Genomic DNA, 23,401 nt, shown 5'->3' with positions numbered 1-23,401 from the left:
AATCTGGCAACCGTGCTCTGGGCTGTGAAAAATGATTAAGCGAGTTTAGGTGGTCGGGGGATGAGTTGCTTATTAGTAATTTCGGACGTTTTCATTTTATTGATATACCCAACTGGTTTTCATCAATAGTTCTATTGGAAATCAAATGTAAACCAAAGCAAAATAATTAAGCCTTAAACAAGACGAACTTATTAGAATGGTAAATAGAAAGGAATATGATCCAATGTGGAAACTTCCGCGATGACGTACAAGATCTAGCACACAAAAAACAAATTGAAAAAGCATCGTATGTTTTTTTTTCTCATGCTTGTAGTTTTATAAATGAGAAAAATAAATGAAAAGTGGGTGATAAGATAGTAAGTTTGTACAGAAGTTAAGTTCTGCCAAAGATTGTGGAAATTTTCCATAGGATATGGTGAAGAGATTTACCCTTTGAGTCAGCAGCACCGTCCAGTTGGAGGGCTTGTACAAGAGAGTGTAGCATACTTACCTGGCGCAGGAGATACCATGATCACGAAGGTGGTTCTCCCAAGGCGAGGCTCCCCATTGCACTCCGGAGATGCTGACCCTTGCGATTGCCTCAAATGTGGGTAACTCGAGCGCGCAATTTTTGGTAGTAGGGGACTGCGTTCGCGCTATCCCCTTACACAAAATAATCGTTTTTAAAAATATGCCAAGGTAACCATGGCTGCTAGGTTTTCTCCCAGGAATAATGCCAACTTCTGACAAAATTCTGCCAAATTGTTTTTAAAATATGCCCCCCCCCCAAAAAAAAAGGGGGAGGGGGCAAAGGGCGACCAAGGAGTGGGGAGGGGCCCAAGAACCGCTGAACAGGATATGATTTTCGTATAATTTACACTGTGTGAACAGTGCAATGTTGTGCATGTCACATTCTTGGGTGTGGGTACATGACGCTTCTTTTCTCCCCTCTACTGAGTGATAAAATGAATAAGTCTCCTATAGGAAAGACACGTAATAACGGTTTGAATCAGACTTCACCTCTCCTCCCACCTGTCCTTGTCTCATGCATAGCTTCGCTGTGCAGGTTTCTTTCAGCCGATAATATTTCTTTGTCACGGCTCATGCCGCTTAAATTGTTTTTATCGGCTTAAGAAACCTGCATAGATTTAGGGTCCCTCCCTCCTCCCACAGGCGAAGCCTTCATTTCTCATTGAAGTGACGACTCAGACGAGCCGGCTAAGAAGGGAGGGGGAGCTGGAGTTGACAATGCGCATGCCTGCACAGAGCCTGGAATTTGAAATTTCTGATGATTCTGGCGGAAAATTTCAACCACACTCAACCTTCGGGAAGTGGCCATATGACCAGGAGTGTGGTATGGGATTATCACTATAGCTTCACTGTGCAGGTTTCTTAAGCCGATAAAAACAATTGAAGCGGCACGAGCCTTGACAAAGAAATATATCTGATGAAAAATCCACCAGAATACGAAGTTTGTGGCTTTCACGAATTGCGCGGGAAAACCTGAAAGATTTTCTGCCACACACAAGTGTGCTCGGATCATTTCGTGTAGGTAAATGTGAGATTTTGCATGATGGAAGGCTTATTGTTCCCCATAACAGTACACTTCAGGCCATCCATTTGTATAAAGTCTTGTGTGAGGGGCCCAAGTGAAAATCATCAATATTTTATTTTTGACAAACACAAAATATTCACGTTTGACAACAAGTAACATTTTATTCCATTAGTACAAAAGACTAAAGTTCCAGAATCACAGAAGCATGGTATTTAATGTGTTTGTGTGATACTGAAATATAACCCAAAAGACAAAACAAGACGTTCTATTTGAGCACAACCGGGTACAATTAGGAGGGAGGGGCTAAAATCCCTGAAACACCCAAGCACAGATATATGACATGAAACATAAGTTGTCTAATATCTCCTAACCTGACCATTCTGTATGAAAATAGACCCTTCGCTTTTATTCCATGATCATACAGAAACATTTTTCACTTTATTTGTTCTATTATGTATTTATTTGTTTATTTGTATTTGAATTTTTCCCCAGTATGGAATGGTTTCGTTAGGTTAAGTTACGAGCTATTGAACAACGCAAATTTCGTGTGAAATGTCCATGTTTCAGATCTTCCAAATGCAAGAGAGAAAAAAGTGAGAAATATGTTTGCTTGTTACCGGAATAGATACCAATTGGGAACCATATACGAACTCGAGGCCAGATATGATAATTGAAAAGCAAGAGACTGCGAGTTTTTCCATTCCTCTAAAAACTAGAACTAGGCTAAATATACAGAATTACTGGCAATATTTTGACAATTCTTTTCTCACGTTCCACATTTTTTTTAGTTCAATTCACACCTTCGAATATACCTGTTCACGAGGGCATAATGGTATGAAAAGAAATGACTAATGTCTTTGCCTCAAACAAGAATGCAGGGCTACCAATAACTAAAGAAACTTAATTTTACTTTTATGTTTCTTTAGAACAATGGCAAAGAAGGTGGACCCTAACCTCTCTGGTAACGAGGCAAAAAAAGATAAAATGTGTATTAACATTCAGGACAGTTGCTTTTGAAAGTCACATTGTGTTTGTAATTCAACCTGGCGGACGAGAATTTTCAGACACCATTGCAAATCTTCATATATATATATATATATATATATATATATATATATATGTATATATTTTACTGGTCTTCATTTATTATTTGTACATTTATCTATTTACTTATTAATTTGTTTATTCGTTTATTTGTTTTTTATTTACTTATGCATGCCTATTAAGTTTACTTGGCATTGAATCAATATACATGACGTGCAGATAATGAAAAGAACACACAGTTCGAAATAACAATTACAATTGCCCAAGATAACACAAAAAACAAGTAAGCTTATTTCCATTGTGGTCCTCATTAGATTGATTTTCTACACTAAGTTACACAGGCAACATACGTAGGGGTTAAGGGGACCAGAGACAATCATGAGTAATACCAATCAGTACACATATGACATAAACATTATTATAGATTTGCTAGTACTGCTAAAATGTTCGTAACACGTAGGATATTGAGACCAAAACTTGAGTACCATCCCAATAAGGAACATTGTATTATGCATCAGGAACAACAAAATATTGCTAAAAGGTACCAAAACAATATGAGTACCAGATCACTGTAGTACCATTAATGATATACTACATTATTCTACAGGTGTAGCAGCAAGTGTAGGACGATAAAGGGGGGGGGGGTCCATCCCAGGGTGAGAGTAGATATCAAGTACCACGGTATAAAAGGTAGCAGGCCATCAACGATATCAACATGTTGTTATACAGAATGCTATATGGCAGCTATGGTCACCTATTAATTAAATCCAAAATTTACCTGTACCTCAGGACGGAGTGGGCAATTACACACTAGTATGAGCACTAGGAAGTAGTACAATATAACCTGAAGCACCAGAAGTAGGGTACAGGGGACCAGTACTCGTATGAGTAAAACAAGAAGGAGATCGAGGGAAAGGTCCAATTACCTTGTTGCCTGGTGCCCTGATTCAAAAGGCTTTATGATCAAATCATATCTGTTCTTGGACCATACCTGAGACATATACCATATGACAAGCAAAACAAAGGTAGAAACCAGTTTTGAACATCATTGTTATACTATGCTAAACCTCCGAAGGACAAAGGGGGAGGTCAGAACAGTTATGAGTGAACGCAGATTTGGATGGTATTACTCATGGAGTCTGGTACCCCTCACTAGGCTAGTAGTATATAAAATCAAGGCTGTTCTCGGTCCATAACAGAGCCATATAATAGTCTGTGACTTTTTTCTTGAAAGTAACCTTGCTATTTGCCTGCTTAATGGACATAGGTAGTGAGTTCCATAGTTGAACACTTGTGAAGTGAAAGGTGTTTTTGGTGAAGGAACTTGAGTTTTGGGTCGCATTATTAAAATATAAATCAAACTTAACAGACCTTTCACAGATTGCACTGGATTCTTCGCCAACATTCGAAAGCAGAATGTGAGTTTTTAGTCAAATTAAACTTCAAAACTAAGGCAAGAAATAGGTTGAAGACAGCAACTGTAAATGGGGCACTGCTAGCAACAGAATGTATGACTAGCAAAACAAAGGTGGAAACCAATTTGTAACATCAAACATTGTTATACTAAACTAAGCCTCTGAAGGACAAAAAGGGAAAGTCAGAACAGTTGTGAGTGAACGCAGATTTGGATAGTATTACTCATGGAGTCAGATATCCCTCACTAGGATATTAGTACATAAAATCATAAACTCCATATCTGAGACATATAGTAGCCCTTGACTTTAAAGTTCATATAACCAAATTTCGGCCCTCTGTATTTCAAAGCATAACAAAACTTTTACAACATCGATGCAATTAACATATTTTGGATGACAACTCGTTGTGAAACTGTCTTGTAAACCATTGTTCAACGAGAGTCATTCTAAAATAAAAACTATTTGAATAAATTCTGTGACACATGGCAAGAGCTCTTTTTCTCCCTGTTGCCATGCCGAAGTGCCACAGGATACTCGTTGTTTTGATGAGAAAAATGTGAGACTTTTTGTACTATACAGCCTCCTATACTATATACAGAATATATACAAAATTAATTAACACGTGGGTAGCAAATAAAAGAGGGCATTTCTAATTTGTAGAAGTGGAATTTGCGGATCAGGTTGTCAGTTTTCGATACGAAAATGGATATAGCGGGATGTTCCTAAGCATTAAACCGTTGGAAGGCATACATCAGATATTCTAGTACACACACACACACACACACACACGTATGTGATCCTTCATGCTTTCTCTGGGCTGAGAAAAAAGATTTGGCGAGTTTAGGTGGTCGGGGGATGAGTTGCTTATTAGTGATTTCGGACGTTTTCATTTTATTGATATACCCAACTGGTTTTCATCAATAGTTCTATTGGAAATCAAATGTAAACCAAAGCAAAAAATATATAAATAAATAAGCCTTAAACTAGACGAACTTATTAGAATGGTAAATAGAAAGGAATATGATCCAATGTGGAAACTTCGGCGATGACGTACAAGATCTAGCACACAAAGATAAATTGAAAATGCATCGTATGTTTTTTTCTGATGCTTGTTGTAGTTTTATAAATGAGAAAAAACGAAAATTGAGTGATAAAATAGTAAGTTTGTACAGAAGTTAAGTTTTGCGAAAGATTGTGGAAATTTTCCATAGGATATGGTGAAGAGATGACCCTGTGAGTCAGCAGCACGGTTCAGTTGGAGGGCTTGTACACTTCTACCAAGCATACTTACCTGGCGCAGGAGATACCATGATCACGAAGGTGGTTCTCCCAAGGCGAGGCTCCCCATTGCACTCCGGAGATGCTGACCCTTGCGATTGCCCCAAATGTGGGTAACTCGAGCGCGCAATTTTTGATAGTAGGGGACTGCGTTCGCGCTATCCCCTTACCTAAAGTAATCGTATTAAAGCAATACCAAGCCATGACGACTTCAGGGCTCACATATCGGAGTCCAACGAAATAATCCTACTTCCTCGAGCGAGTCAAGCAAACGAAACACTAATCCAAAATAGTACAAGTCTGCTGACCCTTTCGATTGCCCCAAATGTGGGTAACTCGAGCGCGCATTTTTTTTTAGTAGGGGAGTGCGTTCGCGCATCCCCTACCTCAAAATAATCGTATCAAGATTTTACCAAGCTTTGACGACTTCTGGGCTCATACATCGGGGTTCACCGATTTAATCTTACTTCCGTGAGGAGTCAAGCAAACGAAACACCATTCCAAAACAGTACAAGTCTACTGAGCCCTACATCGCAGTTCATCGATGCTGACATTTGCGATTGCCCCAAATATCAATCATTCGAGCGCTCAATTTTTGGTAGTAGGGGACTGCGTTCGCGCTATCCCCATAGATAATAGAATCGTATAAGGAAGTGACAAAGTATTGTCTATTCGACTACTGAGCCCCTACATCGCGGTTAACTGATTGTCTTGTTTCCTCGAGAAAGTTGAGCAAACGAACCAATCCCTTGTCAAGATGGTAGAGACACAATAAAAGTCCCGTGAGGTTGACATTAAGATCGCGTCATAACCAATAGCAAATATTAAATTGGAATCATGAATGTTCGGACTACTGAAAAAGGTGGTCATGAAAGGTAATATGTAAAATATTGGAATACAAGTTACAATGATGTTAAAAAAGTGGACGAACAATAAATTGAGAGAACCTGAAAATGTGTGGAGATTTTTTTTTTTTTTTTTTTTTTTTTTTCTCTTATGGAATTCATTATCCAAGAAACAGCCGGGCAGACATACCGTTTGGAGTTAAGTGTCGACAGTGGCGTTTTTTGTGATTTACAAATGTGACCCATTTCGCGGGGCTCCGATCCCGGGACTTTATATATAGTGTCTTCTACCATCTTTGAATAAGATTGTTTCGTTTGCTTAACTTTCTCGAGGAAAAGACTAATGGGTTAACCGCGATGTAGGGGCTCAGTAATAACACAGTGCTTTGTCACTTCCTTAGGCGATGTATTAGGTAAGGGGATAGCGCGAACGCAGTCCCCTACTACCAAAAATATCGCGCTCGAGTTACCCACATTTAGGGCAATCGCAAGGGTCAGCAGACTTGTACTATTTTGGATTAGTGTTTCGTTTGCTTGACTCGCTCGAGGAAGTAGAATTATATCGGTGAACCCCATGTATGAGCCCAGAAGTCGTCATAGCCAGGGTTGCCAGATTGGCGTTTTTAATGCCATTTTTTTTTTTTTTTTTTTTTTTCTGTGTTTGGCAGGAAATTTTGTTGGGTGGCATTTTTTGGAATATGGCATTTTTTTCTGGCGTTTTTAAATACCCAGTCATGATAAGAGATCATTCTACTTGCATCAAGTTGCAAGTATATTTCTTTCATCAATTAAACCATACTGCAGTTAGAAAGGCGCCTTCCTCCCACTGAAAATACATTCAAGAAGTTGTCAGCATTGAGCCCAGTAAAGATTCTTAATCAGTTAGAGAGGGCAAAGTTTCAAGATCTCGCCTTCCCACATTTCATTGAAAGTAACTTTGGTTAAATTGAAGAACAGTACAGGAAATTTTTGTATGTAAACTGGGGTGAGGAACCTGTGTTCAGTTGGCAAAATACCAGAAGACAGTAAAGCTTTTTGGGTTGGTGTAGGTTCCAAAAAGGTAATAGGCTCCCACCCTTTAATAGAAATATCCGAATATGTACTTTCATGCCTAGTGCCCTTGTCAGTAATGCTGTGGTTGAAAGGGTGTTCTCACATGTGGCTTATGTGAAGAACAAGTTAAGAAACAGGATGGGAGTGAAAATGTTAGATGAAGTTATCCGCATACGCACTCATCTACGTTTCAGAGGGAAATGCTGAAAAGATTTTGTGCCTAGCCAAAGGATGTTTCAGCTCTTCTCCAGTGAAATTATATATTAACGGAGTGGTTCATCAAACATTTCTGAATCTGATGGTGCTTTTGATTATAGTTAGACTCAATAAAAAAGTCATAAATATATTCTTTATTTATGTATGTCAGAGTCTCTAGGAGGCAGTTTTATAAACTCGTTTGATTTATTGTAGATGATACCAATTTTTTTTCTTAGGAACTTGAACGTTATGTATTTTTTTTAGTTAATATTTTTTCTTTCTCACATAATATGGAGTATAATATATTTTATTTTGGAAGCTCATATCTTTCCTTTTCACACACAGTGTTGTAAGTAGATTTATTTCAGAGGATGGTGGTTCATTACAGTACCACTAGAATTAAATGATGATGTACATGAATAATATAAATTGATCTTGGTTATATCATATGGTATTGTTTTATATTGGCTAGTCAACAGTAAAAAATATTTTTCATATTGTAATGTAGTTATACACATTATTTTTAACTACACATATAAACCAAAATGCAAAAAAATTAGAGAACCTAGCAGTCCTGGTAAACTAGTCATAATTTTTATACGATTATTTTGTATAAGGGGATAGCGCGAACGCAGTCCCCTACTACCAAAAATTGCGCGCTCGAGTTACCCACATTTGAGGCAATCGCAAGGGTCAGCATCTCCGGAGTGCAATGGGGAGCCTCGCCTTGGGAGAACCACCTTCGTGATCATGGTATCTCCTGCGCCAGGTAAGTATGCTTTGTAGAAGTGTACAAGCCCTCCAACTGGACGGTGCTGCTGACTCAAAGGGTAAATCTCTTCACCATATCCTATGGAAAATATCCACAATGTTTGGCAGAACTTAACTTCTGTACAAACTTACTATCTTATCACCCAATTTTCATTTTTTTTTTCTCATTTATAAAACTACAAGCATGAGAAAAAATAAACATACGATGCGTTTTCAATTTGATTTTTGTGTGCTAAATCTTGTACGTCATCGCTGAAGTTTCCACATTGGATCATATTCCTTTCTATTTACCAATCTAACAAGCTCGTCTAGTTTAAGGCTTAATTTTTTTGCTTTGGTTTACATTTGATTTCCAATAGAACTATTGATGAAAACCAGTTGGGTATATCAATAAAATGAAAACGTCCGAAATTACTAATAAGCAACTCATCCCCCGACTACCTAAACTCGCTTAATTTTTCACAGCCCAGATTACAACAAGATATCCTCTCCTCTTTCGAGAGGAAAGAATATCTTGTTGCTTGCTTTTTAGATTTGGAAAGAGCCTACGACATGTCATGGCGACGTGGTATCCTCGAAAAACTCTATGCACTTGGCCTTAGAGGGAATCTCCCTATTTTTATTCAAAATTTCTTAAAAGAACGAACTTTTTCCGTTAAAAATCAAAATTATTATTCAACAGTACGCATACAAGAAAATGGCGTACCACAGGGAAGTGTGTTAAGTCCCACACTATTTATGTTGCTCATAAACGATATTCTACCCGCTCCACCTCGGAACCTTAAATACTCATTATACGCTGACGACGTCGGAATCTGGCATTCCTCACCGAACGCCAAGTTTTCCGGCTCTCGCGTACAACTGGCCCTGGACTCGCTCCAGGACTGGTCTGACAAATGGGGATTTAAGTTTTCGGAATTAAAGTCAACAGTAATTGTATTTTCACGCAGAGCCCAGGCAGAAATAAATCTGCAATTACATGGTAACCCCATTCCAGTACAAAATTCAACCTTTTTCCTTGGCCTGAAACTGGACTCCAGGCTAAACTGGAAGGCCCATGTAAAATACCTAGTTGATGCGTGCAACAAGAGAATTAATTTGCTACGTAAACTAACGGGCACAAATTGGGGAGCAGATAGGAAATCCCTGCTAATGATTTATAAGTCCCTGATTAGATCTAAACTAGACTATGGGTGTCAGATATATGGTTCGGCAACACCAACCACGTTACAACCCCTGAACATCATCCAAAACAAAGGCCTAAGAATAGCACTTGGAGCATTACGCTGCACAAGGATCGAGAGGCTGGAGGTTGAAGCAAACGTACCCCCCCTCCACTACAGGCGCGAACTCCTTGCACTACGATACGTCGCCAAAGTGCTCCGTATCCCTCGACATCCCTGCAAGGAGACCATCAAACAACACGAGCACTTCACCAACTCCAGCCTAAATCCCCTTTCCATCAGGATCCGATCCTTGTGTGAGCAGTACTCAGTGCCACTGTGGTCAATAGAACAACTGGAAGCCACCCATCTACCACCGTGGAAAAACATCGCCCCGAAGGTCAAAATCAATCAAGACCTCAAGAAGAAGACGTCTTCCACAGAAGAACTTAGACAGAAGACCCTGGAGACCATCCATAAGTACAATGACCACAGGGCACTGTACACTGATGGCTCCAAGTGCGGCCCCAAAACTGGGACAGGGTTATACTGCAACCAAACCCGGATGATGTTCAGATTGCCGGACCATACGAGCATATATATCGCCGAACTCTACGGTATATATCAAGCCTTAGAATATGCTCAATCTGACACACATAGTAATTTCGTCATATTCACAGATTCACTAAGTGCACTTCAGTCAATTAAGTCAGGTAACCATATGGAGAACTTCCTCTTGGGCAAAATCATAAGCACATTGTCGATAACTAACAAGTCCATTACTCTCTCTTGGGTTCCCAGTCACATTGGGATCTTCGGGAATGAGAAAGCGGACACCTTAGCCAAAACTGCCTTAGAAATAGACTCTATTACCGACATACCCCTGGACATAGGAACCTTCAATTCTGTTTTAAGAAAACAATTACACACCCACTGGCAACTCCAGTGGAACAATCTCGACATCTCGCACAAACAAAAGGAACACATAACAGATTGGTCGACATCATACAGAAATAACAGACAGGAGGAAATCGCCATAGCAAGACTAAGGATGAATTCGACCCGCCTCACCCACCTAAACCCATACATTAACGGCGTATTTCCTCCACAATGCAACACCTGCAACACTATACTATCCATAAGACACATACTCATACACTGCTCAAGATACAACACACAGCGCAAAGCGCTTATACAACACTGCAAACTTAAGAAAATTCAACTAAGCACCACAAATCTTCTGACCGACGACCGTTTACTTATTGACAAAGTAGTATTTTATTTGCGCACTACAGGACTATTGTGGAAATTATAATGGTAGATTAAAAAGGATCGCAGGTTCACACCAGGCTTAATGACCTCATTATAGGTCGATAGCCTTAAAGATCCAACAAAAAAAAAAAAAAACAGCCCAGAGCACGGTTGCCAGATTGGGCTACAAGTCTCAAATTGGGCTACTTTTGAAAGCTCGGCGCGACTTAAATTTGAGTTTTGCGACTTGCGACATTTTGGGCTACTTTTGAAGTCGGGCTCCTTTTGGGCTACTAATGAGAAGACTGGTAGTTATTACTTCTGCATTCATGAAGACTAATGGAGTAGTGATTATTTCTGCATTCAGGAAGTAATTTTGGCATGATTTGGCATATTTTTGGCGACAGTTGTCATTTCTTTCTTGGTAAAACCAACCAGGCAACCATGTCCGATTTGAGACTTGTACGTAGGATGAAAATAAACAGAAACGTATTCAACGTGCTAGATCGTCCCGCTCGCTTCTCGGCCCGCAACTCACAGTACGAAATGTACGTATTCGAATATGAATATTACAGGAACGTATTCAACGTGCTAGATCGTCCCGCTCGCATCTCGCATCATCTTTGAGGGGAGAATCAGAAAATTACCACTCTAGAAGTTGATTGTAGGTAAGTATATATATATATATTATAAGTTATACATATATATATATATATATATATATATATATATATATATATATTATATATATATACATATATATATAATATACATATATATATGTATACTTATATATTGGGCCTTAGTCAGAAATTTGCGACTTTTAGTCCTGCAGCTCGCGACTTTCGGCAGTTTACATTTGGCAACCCTGACCCAGAGAAAGCATGTTAAAAAAGTGGACGAACGATAAATTGAGAGAACCTGAAAATATGTGGAGATTTTTTCTTCTGGAATTCATGATGCAAGAAACAGCCGGGCAGACATAGCGTTTGGAGTTAAGTGTCGACAGTGGCGTTTTTGTGATTTACAAATGTGACCCATTTCGCGGAGCTCCGATCCCGGGACTTTATATAGTGTCTTCTACCATCTTTGAATGGGATTGTTTCGTTTGCTTAACTTTCTCGAGGAAAAGACTAATGGGTTAACCGCGATGTAGGGGCTCAGTACTAACACAATGCTTTGTCACTTCCTTAGGCAATGTATTAGTTAAGGGGATAGCGCGAACGCAGTCCCCTACTACCAAAAATATCGCGCTCGAGTTACCCACATTTGGGGCAATCGCAAGGGTCAGCAGACTTGTACTATTTTGGAATGGTGTTTAGTATGCTTGACTCGCTCGAGCAAGTAGGTTAATATCGGTGAACTCCGATGAATGGTCTCAGGAGTCGTCCTAACTTTGTAATATTTTATACGATTATTTTGTGTAAGGGGATAGCGCGAACGCAGTCCCCTACTACCAAAAATTGCGCGCTCGAGTTACCCACATTTGAGGCAATCGCAAGGGTCAGCATCTCCGGAGTGCAATGGGGAGCCTCGCCTTGGGAGAACCACCTTCGTGATCATGGTATCTCCTGCGCCAGGTAAGTATGCTTTGTAGAAGTGTACAAGCCCTCCAACTGGACGGTGCTGCTGACTCAAAGGGTAAATCTCTTCACCATATCCTATGGAAAATATCCACAATGTTTGGCAGAACTTAACTTCTGTACAAACTTACTATCTTATCACCCAATTTTCATTTTTTTTTTCTGATTTATAAAACTAAAACAAGCATGAGAAATAAAACATACGATGCGTTTTCAATTTGTTTTTTGTGTGCTAGATCTTGTACGTCATCGCGGAAGTTTCCACATTGGATCATATTCCTTTGTATTTATCATTCTAATAAGTTCGTCTAGTTTAAGGCTTAATTTTTTTGCTTTGGTTTACATTTGATTTCCAATAGAACTATTGATGAAAACCAGTTGGGTATATCAATAAAATGAAAACGTCCGAAATTACTAATAAGCAACCCATCCCCCGACCACCTAAACTCGCGAAATGATTTTTCACAGCCCAGAGCACGGTTGCCAGATTGGGCTACAAGTCGCAAATTGGGCTACTTTTGAAAGCTCGGCGCGACTTAAATTTGAGTTCTGCGACTTGCGACATTTTGGGCTACTTTTGAAATCAGTTGGGCTCCTTTTGGGCTACTAATGAGTAGACTGGTAGTTATTACTTCTGCATTCATGAAGACTAATGGAGTAGTGATTATTTCTGCATTCAGGAAGTAATTTTGGCATAATTTGGCATATTTTTAGCGACAGTTGTCATTTTTTTCTTGGTAAAACCAACCAGGCAACCTTAGTCCGATTTGAGACTTGTACTTAGGATGAAAATGAACAGAAACGTATTCAACGTGCTAGATCGTCCCGCTCGCTTCTCGGCCCGCAAACTCACAGTACGAAATGTACGTATTCGAATATGAATATTACAGGAACGTATTCAACGTGCTAGATCGTCCCGCTCGCATCTCGCATCATCTTTGAGGGCATCAGACGTCGGCAGCTCTTAGCAGCAGACAGTCCGTACTTGCACGAGCATAGTTATACTCGCTAGGGCTACTCCCTAGAGTTAACTTGTTCACGCAATCCAACTTTACGTTGGATAGCCTTGTTGGTAGTTAACACTGCCACCCACTTCTGGGCATTTCCCAGCACTTTGACCTTATACCATTTTCTCGTCATTTCATAGCTCTCCGGGATCCGCACGAGCCCTTGTTGGCTCGTGAGACTTCTTCGTCGTCCGGCCCGGCGAAATCTAGTAAATTCTGTAGTAGTTTAGAAGTAGTGTAGACCCCGTACCCACTGGGCACACAGTGGTCCTTCTACGCGGCTGTCACCAGTCGCCAAAGGAAGCTGTGTGACCCCCGTTATATTATATTTTGCTCTGCTGAGCACATTTTTCTGTGTACCAGGGGGCTCGTCCCCCCACCCCAATGCGCAGGATGGAGTCCTCAACTCCATCCCTGCAAACTAGGAAGACTTCCCCTGACAAGGCTAGACATGTGTTTCTACATTGCGACCAAACCCGATTAGCTGACCTCAATCCTTTTATGCTTAAGAAATGTCTATCTCAATTCACGGACGATATTAACCAAGTTAAAAAACTTAGAAGCGGAGACCTCCAAATCACCACCAACTCTGGAAAAGCTACTCGCGATTTGCTCAAGGCCAGGAAATTTCATTCCTTCGATGTTGTTGCATCCCTCCCTAGGTCACTCAACTCCTGCAGAGGAGTAATCCACTGCAGAGATTTGATGACCATGGACGAGTGTGACATCCTTGAAGAGATGAAATCTGAAGGCATTCTAGATGTTAAGTTTATCACGCGACTGGACCGGGAAAAGAACATGCGAGTGAACACGCCTCACATAATCCTCACGTTCAATTCCACAACCCTCCCTGATCATGTCAAAATTGGATATATCCATGTCCCAACACGACCATATGTCCCCAACCCTTTACGCTGCAACAAATGCTTCAAATATGGTCACCTAGCCAAATTCTGCAGCAAACAAACAGTCGTATGCGGTAAGTGTGCAGGCGAACATCCCATGGATGCTTGCTCTGCCAAGGTGTTTCAATGTGTTAACTGCCCCTCCAATAATAACCATGCATCCACCTCCCGAGACTGTCCAACCTTCAATATAGAAAAACAAATTTGTACCGAAAAAGCAACTTGTGGCATATCCTTTTACGAAGCAAGGAAGCGTGTGATGGAAAGACTAGTTACCCCAACTAGTACCTCCGGAGCAACTTCCTATGCTTCGGCAGTAAAGAAAACCTATAGAACCATTGAAACGCAAACAGAGAGCAAGCACTCCAAGGACAAAGAACACCGCCAAAGTAACAGGCAAACTCACTCGCACCTTCCTTCCCCGGCCATCCCAGAGCCTTCCAAACGTGTGCCCACACGTACTGAAGAGGATGTCAATATGGAGATCTCCGTTTCCCAAAAACGACTTTTAAGTCCAATTTCTAGCCCAGACCGTTCATCCGGGGCTAAACACACCTCTCCCACTAAGGCCAAGAAAGGAAGAAACCGAAGCAGATTAAAAAAAAAAAAAATAATAATAATAATAATAATAATAATAATAATAATAATGATAATAATAATAATAATAATAATCCAGTGGAATTGCCGAGGTGTTAGAAGTAAATTAAATGACTTAACAATTTTTAATTTGCTCAACAACCCCTCGAGTTATATGTCTACAAGAGACTCACCTTGACCCCAGTGTTCAGTTCAGACTTAAGAACTATACCACCTACAGGAAGGACAGGTTGGCGCCTGGAGGGGGGGTCGCAATAGCAGTCAGCGACTGCCTTCCCCAAGTGGAATTACCAATGGCCACCACCTTAGGAGCAGTCGCTATAAAAACAAAGCTACACAACAAACTCGTGACCATCTGCTCCCTTTACCTCCCGACCCTCGTTTCCCACTAGAGGAATTAAGCGAGCTAATAAAACAACTACCCCACCACAAACTGATAGTGGGAGATTTCAACTCCCACCATCGCATGTGGGGTAGCAACAAAACCTCTCGTCGAGGGGAGCAGATGGAAGAAGTGCTCAACTCTAACAACCTGGTCCTCCTAAACACTGGCAGTCCCACTCGAGTAGACAATATGTATAGATTTATCCATATCATCTCCTGCGTTGTCTGACAACACGCAATGGAATACGCATGATGACACCATGCTCAGCGATCATTTCCCAGTAATATTAAAAATAGGGGGTGACCACGCTACGGCTCCTCCAGCCTACGGAGACAACCCCCCCCCCTGTCCCAAATTTTACATCAAAAAAGCCAACTGGGAAATGTATCGCACAACCACCAACGTCAACATCACAGGGGATAATATGGATGACAAAATATTAAATTTATCAAACTCAATTTTGAATTCAGCTATTAAGCATATACCAAAAACCTCGGTATTTCACAAGCATAGAGTTCCCTGGTGGACATCAGACTGCAGAAAAGCACTTTGCAAGCGGAATAGGGCTTACCGAACTTTTAAAAATAAACCCATTCCACCAAATTTTATTACTTTTAAAAAGACGCAAGCAGAGGCCCGTAGAACAATAAAACAAGCCAAACGAAAGTCTTGGCATGATTACATCTCCACAATAAACATAAACACTCCTCTATCACAAATCTGGTCAGCCGTCCGTAAAATCGACGGCAAATACACACCAAACATTAAGACCCTAACCTTTGGAAACACGTTTGTAGATGCTCATCTGGACATCGCAAACACAATCGCAGACACATTTACGCAAACAAGCAACACAAATAACTATTCACCAACCTTTTTACAACACAAACAAAGACGGGAAGCAGAACCTCTGATCTTCCATACACAGACACACCACGATTATAACACCCCCTTCCAACTACACGAGCTTCAACAAGCCTTAAGCTCGTGTAGAGGAACCTCTGCTGGCCCAGATGAGATTAGGTATGAGATGCTGCAACATTTGAATTCAATTTCACTGAAAAAATTATTAGAAATATACAACGCAATTTGGATTAGTCAAGAATTCCCAAAATCATGCAGACATGCCCACGTCATACCTATTCTCAAAAAGGGGAAGGACCCAAAAAGTCCTTCCTCTTATCGCCCTATAGCGCTTACCAACTGCTTATGCAAAGTATTAGAACGTATGGCCAATAACAGATTAAAATTCATCCTAGAGTCTCAAAATTTAATAGTTCCTGCCCAATGTGGTTTCAGGAAAAATAGTAGTCTTGACCATTTGGTCAACTTAGAACAAGATATCCTCTCCTCCTTCGAGAGGAAAGAATATCTTGTTGCTTGCTTTTTTAGATTTAGAAAGAGCCTACGACATGGCATGGCGACGTGGTATCCTCGAAAAACTCTATGCACTTGGCCTTAGAGGGAATCTCCCTATTTTCATTCAAAAAAAATTAAAAGACCGTACATTTTCGGTCAAAAATCAAAATTTCTATTCAACAGTACGCACACAAGAAAATGGCGTACCACAGGGAAGTGTGTTAAGTCCCACATTATTTATGTTACTCATAAACGATATTCTACCCGCTCCACCTCGGAACCTTAAATACTCATTATACGCTGACGACGTCGGAATCTGGCATTCCTCACCGAACGCCAAGTTTTCCGGCTCTCGCGTACAACTGGCCCTGGACTCGCTCCAGGACTGGTCTGACAAATGGGGATTTAAGTTTTCGGAATTAAAGTCAACAGCAATTGTATTTTCACGCAGAGCCCAGGCAGAAATAAATCTGCAATTACATGGTAACCCCATTCCAGTACAAAACTCAACCTTTTTCCTTGGCCTGAAACTGGACTCCAGGCTAAACTGGAAGGCCCATGTAAAATACCTAGTTGATGCGTGCAACAAGAGAATTAACTTGCTACGTAAACTAACGGGCACAAATTGGGGAGCAGATAGGAAACCCCTCCTAATGATTTATAAGTCCCTGATTAGATCTAAACTAGACTATGGGTGTCAGATATATGGTTCGGCAACACCAACCACGTTACAACCCCTGAACATCATCCAAAACAAAGGCCTAAGAATAGCACTTGGAGCATTACGCTGCACAAGGATCGAGAGGCTGGAGGTTGAAGCAAACGTACCCCCCCTCCACTACAGGCGCGAACTCCTTGCACTCCGATACGTCGCCAAAGTGCTCCGTATCCCTCGACATCCCTGCAAGGAGACGATCAAACAACACAAACACTTCACCAGCTCCAGCCTAAATCCCCTTTCCACCAGGACCCGATCCTTGTGTGAGCAATATTTAGTGCCACTGTGGTCAATAGAGCAGATGGAAGCCACCCACTTACCACCGTGGAAAAGCATCGCCCTCAAGATCAACATTCAAGAACTCAAGAAAAAGTCTTCCACAGAAGAACTCAAACAGAAGACCCTGGAGACCATCCATGAGTAAATTACAATGACCACAGGGCACTGTACACTGATGGCTCCAAGTGCGGCCCCAAAACTGGGACAGGGTTATACTGCAACAAAACCCGGATGATGTTCAGATTGCCGGACCATACGAGCATATATATCGCCGAACTCTACGGTATATATCAAGCCATAGAATATGCTCAATCTGACACACATAGTAATTTCGTCATATTCACAGATTCACTAAGTGCACTTCAGTCAATTAAGTCAGGTAACCATATGGAGAACTTCCTCTTGGGCAAAATCATTAGCACATTGTCGATAACTAACAAGTCCATTACTCTCTCTTGGGTTCCCAGTCACATTGGGATCTTCGGGAATGAGAAAGCGGACACCTTAGCCAAAACTGCCTTAGAAAAAGACTCTATTACAGACATACCCCTGGACATAGGAACCTTCAATTCTGTATTAAGAAAACAATTACACACCCACTGGCAACTCCAGTGGAACAACCTTGACATCTCGCACAAACAAAAGGAACACATAACAGATTGGTCGACATCATACAGAAATAACAGACAGGAGGAAATCGCCATAGCAAGACTGAGGATGAACTCGACCCGCCTCACCCACCTTAACCCATACATTAACGGCGTATTTCCTCCCCAATGCAACACCTGCAACACTATACTATCCATAAGACACATACTCATACACTGCTCAAGATACAACACACAGCGCCAAGCGCTTATACAACACTGCAAACTTAAGAAAATTCAGCTAAGCACCACAAATCTTTTGACCGACAACCGTTTACTTATTGACAAAGTAGTATTTCATTTGCGCACTACAGGACTATTGTGGAAATTATAATGGTAGAATAAAAAGGATCGCAGGTTCACACCAGGCTTAATGACCTCATTATAGGTCGATAGCCTTAAAGATGAAAAAAAAAAAAAAAAAAAAATCTCTGAGGGGAGAATCAGAAAATTACCACTCTAGAAGTTCATTGTAGGTAAGTATATATATATATATATATATACATATATATATAATATACATATATATATATGTATACTTATATATTGGGCTACTTTAGTCAGAAATTTGCGACTTTTAGTCCTGCAGCTCGCGACTTTCGGCAGTTTACATCTGGCAACCCTGACCCAGAGAAAGCATGTTAAAAAAGTGGACGAACGATAAATTGAGAGAACCTGAAAATATGTGGAGATTTTTTCTTCTGGAATTCATGATCTAAGAAACAGCCGGGCAGACATAGCGTTTGGAGTTAAGTGTCGACAGTGGCGTTGTTGTGATTTACAAATGTGACCCATTTCGCGGAGCTCCGATCCCGGGACTTCATATAGTGTCTTCTACCATCTTTGAATTGGATTGTTTCGTTTGCTTAACTTTCTCGAGGAAAAGACTAATGGGTTAACCGCGATGTAGGGGCTCAGTACTAACACAATGCTTTGTCACTTCCTTAGGCGATGTATTAGTTAAGGGGATAGCGCGAACGCAGTCCCCTACTACCAAAAATGTCGCGCTCGAGTTACCCACATTTTGGGCAATCGCAAGGGTCAGGAGACTTGTACTATTTTGGAATGGTGTTTAGTATGCTCGACTCGCTGGAGCAAGTAGGCTAATATCGGTGAACTCCGATGAATGCTCTCAGGAGTCGTCCAAACTTATTAATATTTTTAACGATTATTTTGTGTAAGGGGATAGCGCGAACGCAGTCCCCTACTATCAAAAATTGCGCGCTCGAGTTACCCACATTTGAGGCAATCGCAAGGGTCAGCATCTCCGGAGTGCAATGGGGAGCCTCGCCTTGGGAGAACCACCTTCGTGATCATGGTATCTCCTGCGCCAGGTAAGTATGCTATACACTATAGTACAAGCCCTCCAACTGGACGGTGCTGCTGACTCAAAGGGTAAATCTCTTCACCATATCCTATGGAAAATATCCACATTGTTTGGCAGAACTTAACTTCTGTACAAAGTTACTATCTTATCACCCAATTTTCATTTTTTTTCTCTCATTTATAAAACTACAACAAGCATGAGAAAAAAAACATACGATGCTTTTTCAATTTGTTTTTTGTGTGCTAGATCTTGTACGTCATCGCTGAAGTTTCCACATTGGATCATATTCCTTTCTATTTACCATTCTAATAAGTTCGTCTAGTTTAAGGCTTAATTTTTTTGCTTTGGTTTACATTTGATTTCCAATAGAACTATTGATGAAAACCAGTTGGGCATATCAATAAAATGAAAACGTCCGAAATTATTAATAAGCAACCCATCCCCCGACCACCTAAACTCGCGAAATGATTTTTCACAGCCCAGAGCACGGTTGCCAGATTGGGCTACAAGTCGCAAATTGGGCTACTTTTGAAAGCTCGGCGCGACTTAAATTTGAGTTTTGCGACTTGCGACATTTTGGGCTACTTTTGAAGTCAGTTGGGCTCCTTTTGGGCTACTAATGAGAAGACTGGTAGTTATTACTTCTGCATTCATGAAGAATAATGGAGTATTGATTATTTCTGCATTCAGAAAGTAATTTTGGCATAATTTGGCATATTTTTGGCGACAGTTGTCATTTTTTTTTCTTGGTAAAACCAACCAGGCAACCTTAGTCCGATTTGAGACTTGTACGTAGGATGAAAATGAACAAAAACGTATTCAACGTGCTAGATCGTCCCGCTCGCTTCTCGGCCCGCAGACTCACAGTACGAAATGTACGTATTCGAATATGAATATTACAGGAACGTATTCAACGTGCTAGATCGTCCCGCTCGCATCTCGCAATATCTTTGAGTGGAGAATCAGAAAATTACCACTAGAAGTTGATTGTAGGTAAGTATATATATATATATTATATATATATGTATACTTATATATTGGGCTACTTTAGTCAGAAATTTGCTACTTTTAGTCGTGCAGCTCGCGACTTTCGGCAGTTTACATCTGGCAACCCTGGCCTAGAGATAGCACGTTAAAAAAGTGGACGAACGATAAATTGAGAGAACCTGAAAATATGTGGAGATTTTTTCTTGTGGAATTCATGATGCAAGAAACAGCCGGGCAGACATAGCGTTTGGAGTTAAGTGTCGACAGTGGCGTTTTTGCGATTTACAAATGTGACCCATTTCGCGGAGCTCCGATCCCGGGACTTTATATAGTGTCTTCTACCATCTTTGAATTGGATTGTTTCGTTTGCTTAACTTTCTCGAGGAAAAGACTAATGGGTTAACCGCGATGTAGGGGCTCAGTACTAACACAATGGTTTGTCACCTCCTTAGGCAATGTATTAGTTAAGGGGATAGCGCGAACGCAGTCCCCTACTACCAAAATTATCGCGCTCGAGTTAGCCACATTTGGGGCAATCGCAAGGGTCAGCAGACTTGTACTATTTTGGAATGGTGTTTAGTATGCTTGACTCGCTCGAGCAAGTAGGTAAATATTGGTGAACTCCGATGTATGCTCTCAGAAGGCGTCTAAGCTTGGTAATTTTTCATACGATTATTTTGTGTAAGGGGATAGCGCGAACGCAGTCCCCTACTATCAAAAATTGCGCGCTCGAGTTACCCACATTTGAGGCAATCGCAAGGGTCAGCATCTCCGGAGTGCAATGGGGAGCCTCGCCTTGGGAGAACCACCTTCGTGATCATGGTATCTCCTGCGCCAGGTAAGTATGCTATACATACAGGAACAAGCCCTCCAACTGGACGGTGCTGCTGACTCAAAGGGTAAATCTCTTCACCATATCCTATGGAAAATTTCCACAATGTTTGGAAGAACTCAACTTCTGTACAAAGTTACTATCTTATCAACCAATTTTCATTTTTTTTTCTCATTTATAAAACTACAACAAGAATGAGAAAAAAACATATGATGCGTTTTCACTTTGTTTTATGTGTGCAAGATTCTGTACGTCATCGCGGAAGTTTCCACATCGGATCATATTCCTTTCTATTTACCATTCTAATAAGTTCGTCTAGTTTAAGGCTTAATTTTTTTTTTTTTTTTTTTGCTTTGGTTTACATTTGATTCCCAATAGAACTATTGATGAAAACCAGTTGGGTATATCAATAAAATGAAAACGTCCGAAATCACTAATAAGCAACTCATCCCCCGACCACCTAAACTCGCCAAATCATTTTTCACAACCCAGAGCACGGTTGCCAGATTGGGCTACAAGTCTCAAATTGGGGTATTTTTGAAAGCTCGGCGCGACTTAAATTTGAGTTTTGCGACTTGCGACATTTTGGGCTACTTTTGAAGTAAGTTGGGCTCCTTTTGGGCTATTAATGAGAAGACTGGTAGTTATTACTTCTGCATTCATGAAGACTAATGGAGTAGTGATTATTTCTGCATTCAGGAAGTAATTTTGGCATCATTTGGCATATTTTTAGCGACAGTTTGCATTTTTTTCTTGGTAAAACCAACCAGGCAACCTTAGTCCGATTTGAGACTTGTACGTAGGATGAAAATGAAGAGAAACGTATTCAACGTGCTAGATCGTCCCACTCGCTTCTCGGCCCGCAAACTCACAGTACGAAATGTACGTATTCGAATATGAATATTACAGGAACGTATTCAACGTGCTAGATCGTCCCGCTCGCATCTCGCATCATCTTTGAGTGGACAATCAGAAAATTACCACTCTAGAAGTTGATTGTACGTAAGTATATATATACATATATATTTATATATATATATTTATATATATATATATATATATATATATATATATATATATCACAGGTGAGAAATGTAGTAACACATTTATAAATCACAACTAACACCACAGTCGGACGAAAGAAAAAGTTGCGTAAGCGGAACTATATATTTCGATTGCTACCTGCAATCCTCTTCAGTAGTACAAAGTGGCAGGGAGGAGGCTATCTTAAGTAGCAACCTCTTACAAAAGAAAGGGAACACGAGAAAATACAGAACATCACTGCCCCAACCCTAGTTGACCTGAGGCTGACACGAGGTCGGGTCAGGGGGAGGGGGAGGAAGCTTGTTGACAATATTTTTGGTGATGAATAGTCCTGACAAGATTAAATGAACACAAAAGGTCGATTAGATATGGCCAAATAAATTCAGCAGTGTTTCAACACGTTGATAAATTTAATCACCGGATGGACTGGGAGAAATCTGATCTCATTTACAAATCAGGGTGTGGGTTCAGAAGGAAAATGGTGGAATCAACATTGATTATCTGCCCACGATGAATATTTCCAAGGGTCAATGGACCCCAGACATCATTTCAGGACTATTCATCACCAAAAATATTGTCAACAAGCTTCCTCCCCCTCCCCCTGACCCGACCTCGTGTCAGCCTCAGGTCAACTAGGGTTGGGGCAGAGATGTTCTGTATTTTCTCGTGTTCCCTTTCTTATGTAAGAGGTTGCTACTTAAGATAGCCTCCTCCCTGCCACTTTGTACTACTGAAGAGGATTGCAGGTAGCAATCGAAATATATAGTTCCGCTTACGCAACTTTTTCTTTGGTGTTAGTTGTGATATATATATATATATATATATATATATATATATATATGTATATATATACATACATATATATTTATATATGTATTATATACATATATATATATGTATACTTATATATTGGGCTACTTTAGTCAGAAATTTGCTACTTTTAGTCCTGCAGCTCGCGACTTTCGGCAGTTTACATCTGGCAACCCTGACCCAGAGAAAGCATGTTAAAAAAGTGGACGAACGATATATTGAGAGAACATGAAAATATGTGGAGATTATTTTTCTTCTGGAATTCATGATGCAAGAAACAGCCGGGTAGACATACCGTTTGGAGTTAAGTGTCGACAGTGGCGTTGTTGTGATTTACAAATGTGACCCACTTCGCGGAGCTCCGATCCC

The 23,401-nt window shown here is 40.5% G+C and overlaps 6 non-coding genes across 6 annotated transcripts; 2 read left to right on the top strand and 4 right to left on the bottom strand.

Moving 5' to 3' along the window:
- Positions 1 to 482: 482 nt before the first annotated feature.
- Positions 483 to 645, top strand: LOC143025037 (U1 spliceosomal RNA). The gene has a single exon (XR_012966340.1). It is a non-coding gene; the product is annotated as a U1 spliceosomal RNA (small nuclear RNA).
- Positions 646 to 5,276: 4,631 nt separating this feature from the next.
- Positions 5,277 to 5,439, top strand: LOC143025028 (U1 spliceosomal RNA). The gene has a single exon (XR_012966332.1). It is a non-coding gene; the product is annotated as a U1 spliceosomal RNA (small nuclear RNA).
- A 2,542-nt stretch (positions 5,440 to 7,981) lies between these two features.
- LOC143025036 (U1 spliceosomal RNA) lies at positions 7,982 to 8,144 on the bottom strand. The gene has a single exon (XR_012966339.1). It is a non-coding gene; the product is annotated as a U1 spliceosomal RNA (small nuclear RNA).
- A 3,833-nt stretch (positions 8,145 to 11,977) lies between these two features.
- LOC143025035 (U1 spliceosomal RNA) lies at positions 11,978 to 12,140 on the bottom strand. The gene has a single exon (XR_012966338.1). It is a non-coding gene; the product is annotated as a U1 spliceosomal RNA (small nuclear RNA).
- Positions 12,141 to 19,211: 7,071 nt separating this feature from the next.
- On the bottom strand, positions 19,212 to 19,374 carry LOC143025042 (U1 spliceosomal RNA). The gene has a single exon (XR_012966345.1). It is a non-coding gene; the product is annotated as a U1 spliceosomal RNA (small nuclear RNA).
- A 1,655-nt stretch (positions 19,375 to 21,029) lies between these two features.
- LOC143025041 (U1 spliceosomal RNA) lies at positions 21,030 to 21,192 on the bottom strand. The gene has a single exon (XR_012966344.1). It is a non-coding gene; the product is annotated as a U1 spliceosomal RNA (small nuclear RNA).
- Between the last annotated feature and the right edge of the window lie 2,209 nt (positions 21,193 to 23,401).

This window comes from Oratosquilla oratoria, chromosome 4, assembly GCF_046742065.1.
Source record: "Oratosquilla oratoria isolate Oo_2021 chromosome 4, ASM4674206v1, whole genome shotgun sequence".
Classification (NCBI taxonomy): domain Eukaryota; kingdom Metazoa; phylum Arthropoda; class Malacostraca; order Stomatopoda; family Squillidae; genus Oratosquilla; species Oratosquilla oratoria.
This window is presented reverse-complemented; position numbering and strand designations above follow the sequence as displayed.